The sequence below is a fragment of the Rattus norvegicus genome, chromosome 1 (genome assembly GCF_036323735.1).
Source record: "Rattus norvegicus strain BN/NHsdMcwi chromosome 1, GRCr8, whole genome shotgun sequence".
In the NCBI taxonomy this organism is placed as follows: Eukaryota; Metazoa; Chordata; class Mammalia; order Rodentia; family Muridae; genus Rattus; species Rattus norvegicus.
The window spans coordinates 14,925,925-14,938,793 of NC_086019.1; the positions used below are offsets into that span (position 1 = coordinate 14,925,925).

Below are 12,869 nucleotides of genomic sequence, written 5' to 3' on the forward strand. Positions count from 1 at the left end.
ACCCATATCTGAAACCTTTTTTTAAAAAAACTGTGCATGTGTGTGTTGGGGAAGCAGGGTTGGGGTTCATGAGGCCAGAGGACAACTCTTGGGACTTGGTTTCTGGGGACTGAACTTCGGTTGTAAGACTTGCCTGGCTAGTGCCTCTAACCACCGGGTCATCTTGCCAGCTCTCGAACCCTCTTTTGAGATAGGATATCTGTGTAGCCCAGGCTGGCCTTGAACTTCTGTGCCTCCTACCTTTATCTCTGAAGGGCTGGGACTACAGGCAGGCAGTGACTCTCGGTTTATGCAGTCCTCGGGATCTAGCCTGGGCTCCATGCATGCCAGATAAAAGCATTTTGCCAATGGAGCTATGTCCCCGACCCCCTAAATTTTTTTTCAGTACATAGGTCTCTATCTTGTACTAAATAAATAAATAAGTAAATACCCTAATGTTCAACCATTTCCAGCTGAGTGAAGCCTGGTGGGCAGACTACCTCACCCCTCTCTGATCGCGATCCAACTCTAGCAGCCAGATTTCTCTCAGGACATCTGGGCAAGCCCCGCCCTCTGGACAGACATAAGGATGGGGTTCAGATGCAGACCCAAGTATAAGCAGAAAGGCGTGTATACGGTACTGTGTGTGTGGTACTTAGAGGATGAACAGAAGAGTCTGGGGAGGCGGGCCCAAGCCAGACTTTCAGGAATGACTCTCTCAGAACAGGCTGACCCAGGGAGTTGGCCCTCACTCCTGGCAAAGCCAGGGCCACACTGCTTCGGCGGAATGCCCCACCAGCCAGCTAAGTGCCACGTGTTTCCAACCTCCATGAAGATAGAGGCTCGACACAGACACTTCAGCTACTTCAGTGGTCTAGGGTTGTCAGTAGAAGTCACCTAGTTCACAGTGGGCACCTACTTTGCAAAAACGAGACTTGGCACTGATTCCTAGTGCAAGAGCGTCTGTGAAAAGCAATGTGAGGAGCATCTGTGAAGGCGGCGGGCCCAGGACTGGGAGAGGTGTTGTGAGAGGGACTGTGCACCATTGTGTACCTCCATATTCCCAGCTCTCCAGCCACATCATGCCGTCTTTATTCTTGTGCTCCTGTCCTCGCTACCTAGAATGCACAGCGTGCTCCTTCTAGCAAACTCTCCCTCAGCACGGTCTCGCTCGTGGGCCAACCGTTCCATCAAGTTTGCCCCGATGTTACTTCTGTATGAACTCACTAATGTGTGCCTGTATACCATTTTATTTTACTTGCCTCCTCCTAGCTAAGGGGACTCTTCTGGGCTAAGGAAGAGATTGCTTACTGCTTGTACAAGCTAAGGAGAATTTCCAAAGCCAGCATAGGTGTCGCTCCTGTCTCCCGGAAACACAGTCTCAGTAGCGGGTCAGGAGAGCATCCTGATAGCATAAATAGCGCTAGAGGAATGGATCCTCCACCTCAGGAGTAGCCATGAAGTAGGCGGTGAAGTATCCACAGAGCCTGGGACAGCATCAGCATGGTGGGTAGAAGCTTGAATTAATTGCAGGTCTGCAAATGAATTGAATGATTTCCTTGTAGTGACTTTCAAGTTAAAAGCTTTTTATTGATTCGAGAACCCACAGGTACTTTAATGTTAATTTCTTTTTAATGCCCGATGAATGAATCCTGTAGAGCCATTATGTTTATGTTGTCTTTTTTTTCTTTTTAAAGATTTGTTCATTTCTTATTTTATCTGTATGGGTGCCTTGCCCATACTACATAAGCACACTGTGTGTGCAAAATGCCCATGGGCGCTAGACGAGTGCGGAGCCCTCTAGAACTGAGCTCACAGCAGGAGATGGTGGGCTGTCACTTGATGCTGAGAATCAAACCCAGGTCCTCGGTAAGAGGTCTTAACAAGCGCTCTTAACCCCCTTGTTTTTTTCATGTAGGAATTTATTAATTTAATGGAATGATATTACTTGCATGCCTACGAGTGTAAGGTTTGACGTTATTCCTCTAGACCCCGAGGATTCAGTGAACTGCGCCCTCTATGCAATGGGCAAGGTCATTTGTTCCCGGGAGATTCCATCCCTGAACAGACCACTAGACAAAGACGAGGCATAGTTGCATGAAAGAGAAGTACAGATATCACCGAGAGGGAATGACCAGTCTGAACAGGGTTCAAGAGTCAGACGTTTATTGTCTGAAGAAATGGCAAGCCAGTCAGGTCCCTGAAGGCTAACAGAAAGGAAGCCGGTGGAAAGGTACTCCATGGTTTCTCCCACCAGCGTCTTCCCATAGCAACCCTCAAAGCACATTCTCATGACGTCCTCTGCCTTAGCTCGGTGTCTTCTGGGCTCACGTGATTGCCAGCGAAGAAAGGCTTCTATTAGGGGTGAGCGAGCGGCATAGACACGAACAGCAAGCACATAGAAAAGGCATTCTGGGACGCACAAGGGTGTTTCGGGCATCAGAAGCCAGGTCTCTCCTTGACGGCTGGCTGGTTCCCCCCCACCCCCCCCACCCCTGGAGCTGGGGACCGAACCCAGGTCCTTGCACCTGCTAGGCAAGCACTCTACCGCTGAGCTAAATCCCCAACTCAATGGCTGGGGTTTTAAGGTGATCTTCCTACTCCTGTTTATGTTTGGTCCGTTTGAACAAAGACAAGTTTTGGGCTAAACACATCCCGGTCCGATCTTGTTTGTCAGACCAGTTCACAGTCTAGCTAAGCTTCCAGGTTTTTGCTTCAGGTCAGGAAAGTGAGGGAGAAGTCAACCATGTTCGAAGTTAAACATTTTCATTTTCTGGCCGTGGTCCTTCTGTCTATTGCACGATATTTAAGGGGCCACTCATACAAGTTTGGAAATCATGGTGTAATACACATGTATTCCTTTTAAATCCTCTTGGTTCCTTCTGACCTCGCACATCTCTGATCCAGTTCCGAGTCTTCGCGTTCTATCCGTTTGGCCCGTCACCAAGGTCGGCACTGTGCAAAGTGAATGGTGCGGACTTTGACTCTGACCCTCTAGGAAGTGCAAACAGCAGGTCTGCCCTGTGTAGAGCAGCTTTGGGAATAAAGAAAGCTGCTTAAAAATGTTTTGAGTTTAGGGATGGGTAATTGATTTGCAATGTGAACAGGTTCAGGGCAAGAGAGTTTTATTAGGAATACACTTTTGTTGTAGAGATTAGAGGTTGTGGTCAAGGGAATTTTCTAGTCTCCCTTTGATCACTGTGGGAATCTTCTGAAACCTGTCTCTGTCTGTCTCTGTCTCTGTCTCTGTCTCTCTCTCTCTCTCTCTGCCCCAAGACTTCCTAATGATCCCCTTCACCACTGTGATGTTTTTAGCACATTCTACACGTTCGAGTTCTCTGTGAATGAAGCATTCAGGTTGCCATTCAATGTGTCTGGTTTGGGGAGCATTCTAAGTCCAGTTATACAAGAAGCTATTTGTAGTGTCCGGCAGCTGCAACATGAAGGGGCTCTTTTCTGTGTGTGTGTGTGTGTGTGTGTGTGTGTGTGTGTGTGTGTGTGAGAGAGAGAGAGAGAGAGAGAGAGAGAGAGAGAGAGAGAGAGAGATGCAATCTCAGTGAGGCTGAACGTTCAGAATGCAGAGGTATCCTGTTAAGGACTTGTGTTTGTAGCTGACCCAGGCTTACCCAAGGAGAGCCTTTCACACGGTCTTGGCATGGAGCGTCCTGATGTGCTGTGCCTTGCATAAAACCCCTGGGAATTTATTCTAATGATGAACGTAATATACCGTCTGGAGTCTGTAGCCGATTCCGCCATCCAGTGGGGTGCCATCGGTGAGTAAGTCTTTCCCGTGCCGAAATAATTAAATGTCAGTCAGGTTACAGGTGACTGTGTATAAACAGGCAGCAAGGGCGGGAAAGTGTGAGCATTTCGAAGCACACAGATAGCTGGAAAATATGATTAAACAGACCCTGCACTTTTGAAAATTGACTATGCAGTTTAAAAAAATTTCAATTTAGTGCTGAGGATCAAACCCAGGACTTTGTGTTTTTATTGTGTAGTAATTTCTGCGGCTTGCCGCAGTCTCTAAGAGGTAGGTATTTCAGACCTGCTGACAAAATGGAGTTCATCTGACAGTTTTAGGTGGCTTTATGTAGAATCGGAGTGGTTTTATTTCATTTTCCTTATAGATCTCTTTGGATTGTTTGTTTGAGACAGGCTCTCACTATTAGCCCAGCTGACCTGGAGCTCACTGTATAGATCAGGCCTCCTGCGTCTGCCTACTAAGTGCTGGGATGACTGGTGAATACCACCAGGCCTCGCTCACTCTCTCTTATTTTTCTTTTTCTTTTCTTTTCTTTTTTTTTTTTTGGTTCTCTTTTTTCGGAGCTGGGGACCGAACCCAGGGCCTTGCGCTTCCTAGGCAAGCGCTCTACCACTGAGCTAAATCCCCAACCCCCTCTCTTATTTTTCTTAACTGTTAACTAAGTCCTTTTTAAGTTTTTCTAATTGTATGTGTATGTGTGTATGTGTATGGTGTGTGTGTGTGTGTGTGTGTGTGTGTGTGTGTGTGTGTAGGACAGAGTACCCCACCTGAACATTTTTTAAATTACTATTTTTTACGTATATAGGTGTTTTGCCCACATATATGTCTGCGCACCTTGTATAGGCCTGAAACCACAGAGGCCTAGAATAGGACACCGTGCCCCTTGGCACTGGAGTTACAGATAGTTGTGTGCTGCAACGAGGGTGCTGGGAATAAAGCTGCAGTCCTCCGGAAGAGCACCCATTGTGCTCAATTGCTGAGCCCTCCCATCAGTTCCAGACCCCACCTCGTGATTGATTGAGACAGCAAGGTCAGGGATCCCTTTCTCTCTGCCTTTTTGAGAACTAAGATTTTGGGAGTCCATAGATTTACCCAGCTTTTAGACAGATAAAGGTGGCTTAGTTCTGTAACCTTGCACTTGGGAGCCTGAATCAGGAAGCCCTTGAACCACAGGCCAGGTTTTTTTGCCGTCTAAGGTTCAGATTCCACCATGGGTTAAACATGTTAATAGACTCATCTAGAAGATGGCTCATCTTAAGCTCACCTTTTCTTGTCTGGTTCCTATGCTGAGCTGCTGTGATGCTGATGGGGAAGGGGCCACCCATAGCATTCTCACGATCGTGAGAGTTACCAAGCAGAAGCATTGATTTTTTTTTTTTTATCGTCATTTTGACTTTTGCACACTGATTATTAGGGCCCTGCAGTCACTGTGTCCCCCTTCTCTCCCAGCTAGTCCCTGATTGTCTCTTCCTCTACAAATGGAAAATGCCAACAGGCATGGCCATTGCAAAACTGGGATTGTGTGTGTGTGGGGGGGGTGGTTATATACTCAGTCTTTGGCTGGATGAGTAATGTTCTCTGAGGCCCAGATGAATTCCAAATGTCCATTTCTGCTGGGCTGCTGCTCCCTGCCCTGCCCCTCACGGCCAGCTGCTTCACGCAGCCCGCGCAGCCTTTACCGTGGAGTAAGACTCGATGGTCTGTGTTTGAAGGATATGCTGCTGTCTCTCCCCTACTTTTGGGAGACACAAACAAAGAAACGAAGCCGTGAGGCGATCGGATGAACATTATCTTTGCCTAGATGAGGAACTCAACTATGGTGGGACGTTTAACTCCATAAAGTGCCATCAGTTCATAGGCAAGACCAAAATGGCTCGTTTTAACTCCTCCAGGGTCAGGTAGCCTGTGAACCACCAGGCCTCTTCCCAAGAGCAGTTGAGCACGGCAGCTTATTAATTGCAACATTCATCAGAACCATATGTGTGATGACATGAGAAATCACAAGAAAAAGGGAAAAGGGAACTTTGAAGGCCGTGCAACTCAGTAGAATACAAATTCGTACGTGGTTCGTCCACCACCTGCTAAATGCTAGCTGAGGGGCCGAGCCCCGGCTGTGAATGCTTGAGGAAATGAGTACCATAACCAGCATCACAGAAACCAAAATTCTAGGTATCCTTTAAGCGCTAGTTCTTACTGATAGTTGATTGTGAAGAAATCGGGCAGTGATAAATCTGATTTTCCAGTGGTCACTTTTACTGCGTTTCCTAGTTCTTGTACAGTATTTCAGGACAGAGGCAGAGGCAGAGGCAGAGAGGCAGAGAGACAGGCAGAGAGGCAGAGAGACAGGCAGAGAGGCAGAGAGGCAGACAGAGAGGCAGAGAGACAGGCAGAGAGGCAGAGAGACAGGCAGAGAGGCAGAGAGGCAGAGGTGGAGAGGCAGAGGGGGAGGGGCAAAGGGGGGGCAGAAGTGCAGAGAGAGAGAGGGGCAGAGGGGCAGAGAGAGAGGGGCAGAGGGGCAGAGAGAGAGGGGCAGAGGGGCAGAGGCAGAGGCAGGCAGATTTGGCTGGCCTAGTCTACAAAGCAAGCTCCAGGATTGCCAGGGCTACACAGAGAAACACTGTCTTGAAAAACAGAGCAAAACAAGATCCCGTTTTGGGGAATGGGAGGGTGGCTAAGTGGGTAGAGTACTTGGTGCACAAGAATAAGGACTTCAGTTTGTGTTCCTAGCACCAACCTTAAGTGGGTTACAGTAAAATATGTCTGTAACCCCAGTGTTTCCACAGGGAGATGGAAGTTGGGGACTGGAGAATCTTCAGGAGCTCATGGGTCAGCATCTAATGTAGTGACACACACACACACACACACACACGCACACACACACATACACACGCACACATGCACACACACATACACATGCACACACACATGCACACACACATACACATGCACACACACACATACACACATGCACACACACATACACATGCACACACACATGCACACACACACCACACACACACACGCACACACACATGCACACATCCACACACACACCACACACACGCACACACACATGCACACCCCCACACACATGCACACACACATGCACACCCCCACACACATGCACACACACATGCACACACACATGCACACCCCCACACACGTGCACACACACATGCACACCCCCACACACATGCACACACACATGCACACACACATGCACACCCCCACACACATGCACACACACACAGGCACACCCCCACACACATGCACACACACACACCACACACACATGCACACACACCACACACACACACCACACACACAGCACACACACACACACACACATACACACACACACACACACACACACACACACACACACACCTGCCCCAACATGGACCTCCTTTTCATGCAGTAATGTAAATACTAAGAACTTCTTTAGCTGGGCTGATCACCAATGACACGTGGTTTATGAGTATCCGTGTCTTTCTGGAAGTATAATATCAACCTTAATCAAATCCAAGCTCAGAGGGCACAGAAATGATAGAAGACCTTCCCTTGTGGAGGAAGACAAGGAATTCTCCTGAGCACATTCTGTGCTTCCGTGGGTGTGGGTGTCTTGGTGTCCCCTGTAGGTGGCGACTTCCCACCTCCTTCATTTTGTCCCTTCCTCTGTGGCAGATTTTTCCCCCTTTTCTCTTTCTAAAGCAGAAGTCTTTTTTTCCTTCTCTTCTTCCCCCCTTCAATAAATTCTTCTCAGGTATAAATTCCTTGTAGGTTTCATAAGGGTCAATCCAGCAGGTCCTCACTATTACCCAGTATTGGCTGATCACCCGCCTCTTTTCAGTTACATATCTAGGCTCATCCCGTTATGCTCTGGACTTCTGTTCCAGGTTGAGATTTTCTTTTTGCTCCCCCAAAGATGTTACCAAGAAAGGTGACATAATTTTTTTCTTCTTCCAGATTTTAAAACTTACTTCCCTTAAATTAATTTTTAATGTAAGTACGTTAAATTTAAACAGTACAAAAAAGTTTATTTTAATTTTCTTTCTTTTTTTTTTTAAAGATTTATTTATTTTATTTATGTGAGTACACTGCACTGTCTTCAGACACACCAGAAGAGGACATCGGATCCCATTACAGATGGTCGTGAGCCACCATGTGGTTGCTGGGAATTGAACTCAGGACCACTGAGCCATCTCTCCAGCCCCTATTTTAATTTTCAAGTCCTGGAAAATTGCACTTTTCTCCGAGGTCCTGTAAAGCAGTCAGACCTTTACTGTGTGTTCAGACAGCAAAACCAATTAGCTTAGCAGTTCAGTGTGTTTGTGTGCAGCGCTCCTCACATACGCTGGGTCTCTCTTTTTACCAAGCCTATGCGCACCCCATATAGGCTTTGTGGAATGACTTGGGGTCTCAGTGCTGCTCGAATACAAGGATGTGAGCTACCCAGCAGGATAAAGAGCATTGGCTGAGGCCTGAGAAGCTCTAGTTAATGAAATGGTCTGTTTTCCTACCGTGGGGCACACCTTGCCTTTTTAAACATTAAATTTCTTTTAGGTTTATTTATTTTTCTACGTATGAGTGTTCTGCCTGTACGTCTGCATGGCTGGTGCCCTCAGGGGTCAGAAGACGCATTGGACCCGTGGATCTGAGCTGTTAGATAGTTACCAGTTACCACGTGGGTGCTGGGAACCAAACTCAGGTCTTCTACAAGAATGGCAAGAGTTCTAAACCAACGTGAGCCAACTCTCCAGCCCACACGACTGCTTTTAAGGGTGCTGTCCTTGAAGTAAGACAGTACATTTTAAAAACAAAGTTCTTGAGGCTGCGTCAAGGAGCGCTTCAGGAAAGTTCACGTTCGGCTGTTACTTGAACAGGGAGTTGAGGCTTGCCAGCTATAGCGCAGGGATCGGATATCTAGGGAGATTAGTGTAATAGCCTATGCAAAGATGTTGAAGGGAAAAATCGAGACTAGATTCCCCAGCCACATGACCCCTTCTCAACACAGGCAACATGTAGGATGCTGCAAACGAGAGACAAGATACTCCGTTCGGCCAGGAGTAGCACACTGCCGCACTGCCAGCTGCTTATTACAGAAGCCAGGCGATCCGATGCTCTGTGTGGCTCTCTCCCATCCTAACTCTGAAAGCCTCTGAAAGCTCCGCTTTGGATTCCCATTCGATGTGTTTACCCTCCATTACCAAGGCTTGCTCCTTACGAAGCTTGCCTCATGTAGGCGGCGAGTCCCTTCTACTATCTCAGGGTAGCCCTGGATGGCCCTACCCTGTCTGGGAAGACTTTGCACCCATCCGCCCGCCCTTGCAGGCCAGCTGAACTTTGAATGTTCGGTGTGAGTGCGGCTCCTTTTTATGGTTTCTGTTTTGCACTTGACTGGGGAGGGCGGGCGGGCAGGGGTTCTTTTTCTCTTCTCATGGCGTGTTTTCTGCCTGCCCTGCTCCTTGTTTGTCATATGAACTGCGGCTCGCCTCGACTAGCCACCGAGACAGCAGACGTTTTGAAATGGACTGAGCAGATGGGAATGGCGGGACTGGGTTAAATTATTAACCAGGCTCCACGTGCAGAGCGGAGGGGGTTTCTCGGCACCAAAATTAACGGGCAGAATGGATACCAGATCAAGTTCCCTCTAAAGAACAGATACAGCATCATCTCTGAAGGTCCCCCTTTCTGCCTTTCACCACCCCCGCCACATACTGGTGGAAGGGGGTTTCTAGACACCCTTCGCTGTATATCGTGGCCACATCATTAAACATTAATTTGGAAACAGAAGATCATACATCATTGTGTCTGCGAGTTCACATGCGCTCTGTGAAATAGCATTAATGAGACAGTTAAAATGATTCTGCGTGAAATTTCATCGCATGGTTTCTTCCAGGGAATGGTGGTATCTCTGAGATATTACCTTTTATATACGTATGTGTACGAAGTAAACTAGGTTAACTTTTAGTATTTTCTGCAACCTCTTGTCAAGTGTGCACATTTAATTTAATTTAGTCGGCCTGGTAGGCTTATGCTATGTGATGTTTTTCAGTTTGTTCAATGAGCCTCAAAAACATAATAGGTGAAAATTTCTAGATATTTTATATTATATGCTATAATATAATATAGTTGTGTATATTATATATGCAATTATAGACATTATATAGTTGTATATATGTTATAATATATAATATAATATAGTTGCGTATATTATATGCACAATTATAGTCTCTATATAGTTGTATATATTATAATATGTATTATAATATAGTTGTGTATATTATATGCCCTATTATAGATACTATATATAATTGTATATCTATTATATGATGTAATATAGTTGTGTATATTCTTCCCATTTTTTTCTTTTTTAAAGATTTATTTATTATATATAAGTACACTGTAGCTGTCTTCAGACACACCAGGGCATCAGATCCCATTACAGATGTAATGTAAGCCACCATGTGGTTGCTGGGATTTGAACTCAGGAAGAGCAGTCGGTGCTCTTAACCGCTGAACCATCTCTCCAGCCCTCTTCCCATTTTTTTAAAATGTTTATTTCTATGTGTTTGAGTGATTTGCCTACATATACGTATGTGTACTATGTGCCTACAGTGCCCGAGGAGGCCAGAAGGCTACGGCAGATCCCCTGGGATGGGAGTTATGGACAGTTGTGGGCTGCCCCATGGCTGGGCTGCTTAGAGTCAAATCCAGCTCTCCTTACTGCTGAGTTATCTCTCCAGCCCTCTGTCTTTCTAATGTAGATGTTAAACTTGGTTTTTTTAAAAATAGCCTTAAGGTCAGCAACCGGTAAATATACTACTTACAGACGAGGTTTGGGCCGAGGAATTTTCTATTTGAGGAGTTGAAGTTCCCTGAGTTATGTTATATTTACCGTGTACCACAGAGCACTAACCTTAAATGTATGTTAAGTATGATCTATCTTTTTGTTTTGTTTTGTTTTTTAGTCTTCTGTTCTATTTCCAACCTAGTCAGACACAGTTAATTATGTATTTTATTTTCAATTGATGAAGATTTTAAATGTGTATATATAATAAATATGTATATAATATACATATAAGATATTGATACAATATATTACACATAGCATATATATGTATAAAATTATATACAATATTATATAGCCTTACCTCATGTCGTCGTGTAACTCTTGTGTCTAACGTTTGAAAATGGTCCCTTTTTAAAATCAGTATTGTTTAACAGTATGAAAGTTCGGAGACTGAAAAGGCTTCTAATGCTCCACTGAACATACTTAGCACTTGATGTACAGAAGAGCCTGACAGTTTCTTGAAAATGGGGATGGGAAGGTAAGAGGTGGAGGCTCTGGTGCCAGAGTTCTGGAGGCTTCCACACATTTGTTCTTTAGAAACTTTTAGTTTCAACAGATAGGTGTTTTTTTTTTTTTTTGTTCGTTTATTTGTTTTTTGTTTCTTTTTCTTTAGTTGTTGTTGGTTGTTTTGTTTTTTCTGTCCCTCAAAATGATCCAGCTGTGCTAAGGGTGGAAGGACGGATGGCGACTTAGACAACTAGTGATGGGGGTCACCGTCTCCTTCCCTCACCGTGACGCTTAAGGTCGAGCCCAGACAGCCTGGCTTACTCTAAAAGCCAACCCTGACGTGATAAATACCCCCCAACCACTGTTTGTCTGTCCATACTGTAGGCGTCTGTGACTCTTAAAGCTTAGTGCTGTGTTCTCAATGCTGTGGAGCGTTAAGAGTTCAAACACGCGCATGTGCTGTGAGATGTCTGGGTATCCAACTCTAAGAGTTCAGCTGATGCTTTTCACCCACCCTGTGTTCCACCCGAAGGGGGTTCTGGAGAATACTCATGCTGCACCTCTGTTTTCACTGTGCCCCCTCTCATGCTCGTGGCAGATGTGGCGCTTTCTACTGATGAGGCCCTGTAGGTTGACGTCTTTATGTAGGAAAATGGGTACAGGATAGAATGAGGCCTGCCATTGGTCGAGAAGGAAGGATGGGCAGGAGAAAAGTTTTAGAAAGAGGAGAGGAGACCAGAAGGAGGAAGAGAAGCTGGGAGAACATGGCGGCAGATGTTGGGATTCTTCTCTGTGCATAGATACAGGTTGTTAGGACTATTTTTAAGGGATGGGTGTGTACAGGATGTGCCATCTAGATGGGCAAATTATATCTTATCAATTGGATCGGAGGTTATCGTGTGGTGTGTTCTTTCATGTGGCGACTTAATTGAGTCCACAGTAAGAGAGCCTCGAGATAGGCCGTCTCTGTATGAAAGTGGCATGGCCTTGGGAACTAGATGGATGGAAAGATTGCTGCTGGGCTCAGAGAGTAGCTGGCAGCAGTGTGAGATGGGATGGAGCTTAGCGGGTGAGACTCTTTGCTGACTGAGATACAAATATCCCGCAGATGCCATGTTGCTCTACAATAGCTCAGGCAGCTTCAGGTTTGGGACCACTGTGTGTTTGATATGTTCACATGTTTACAGTGTGTCTGCTGTTGAGCCTAGGCTGAGTGAAGCATTGTGAGGAAAGTTAGCTGTGAATGAGTTATGGATCCCCTCGCCTTATAGCACGGACAGTGACACACACAGGCTTCCTAGTGTCTTTCTTTAACCACTGCCTGCCTCCTGGTGACAAGCAATATGGGTATGCTCTTGTCCTGCCCTCTTCTGTCTTTCCCTTATCGTTGTCCCAAGGAGTCTTCATACAGTGTCACCAGGCCTGAGTCTAACCAGAGTCCCTCACAGTGTGGTGTGCAGGCCTAAGTCTAACCAGAGTCCCTCACAGTGTGGTGTGCAGGCCTGAGTCTAACCAGAGTCCCTCACAGTGTGGTGTGCAGGCCTGAGTCTAACCAGAGTCCCTCACAGTGTGGTGTGCAGGCCTGAGTCTAACCTGAGTCCCTCACAGTGTGGTGTGCAGGTCTGAGTCTAACCAGAGTCCTTCACAGTGTGGTGTGCAGGTCTGAGTCTAACCAGAGTCCCTCTCTTCTTCACTGAGCCCCTCTGCTGTAGCATCTCAGCTGTTTGTTCCTCTTCTAAATAAATTAAGGGTCCTCCATCATTTCCACTAGAAATTCCTTGTTCACTTCTCTGCCCTTACTCATTTTACTACCATTTTTATCTC

At 46.1% G+C, this 12,869-nt stretch overlaps 1 protein-coding gene across 9 annotated transcripts in view; it reads left to right on the forward strand.

Annotated features, from left to right (window-relative positions):
- Nucleotides 1–12,869, forward strand: part of Nhsl1 (NHS-like 1) — a 232,454-nt gene that overhangs the window by 150,051 nt on the left and 69,534 nt on the right. The window lies entirely within an intron of this gene.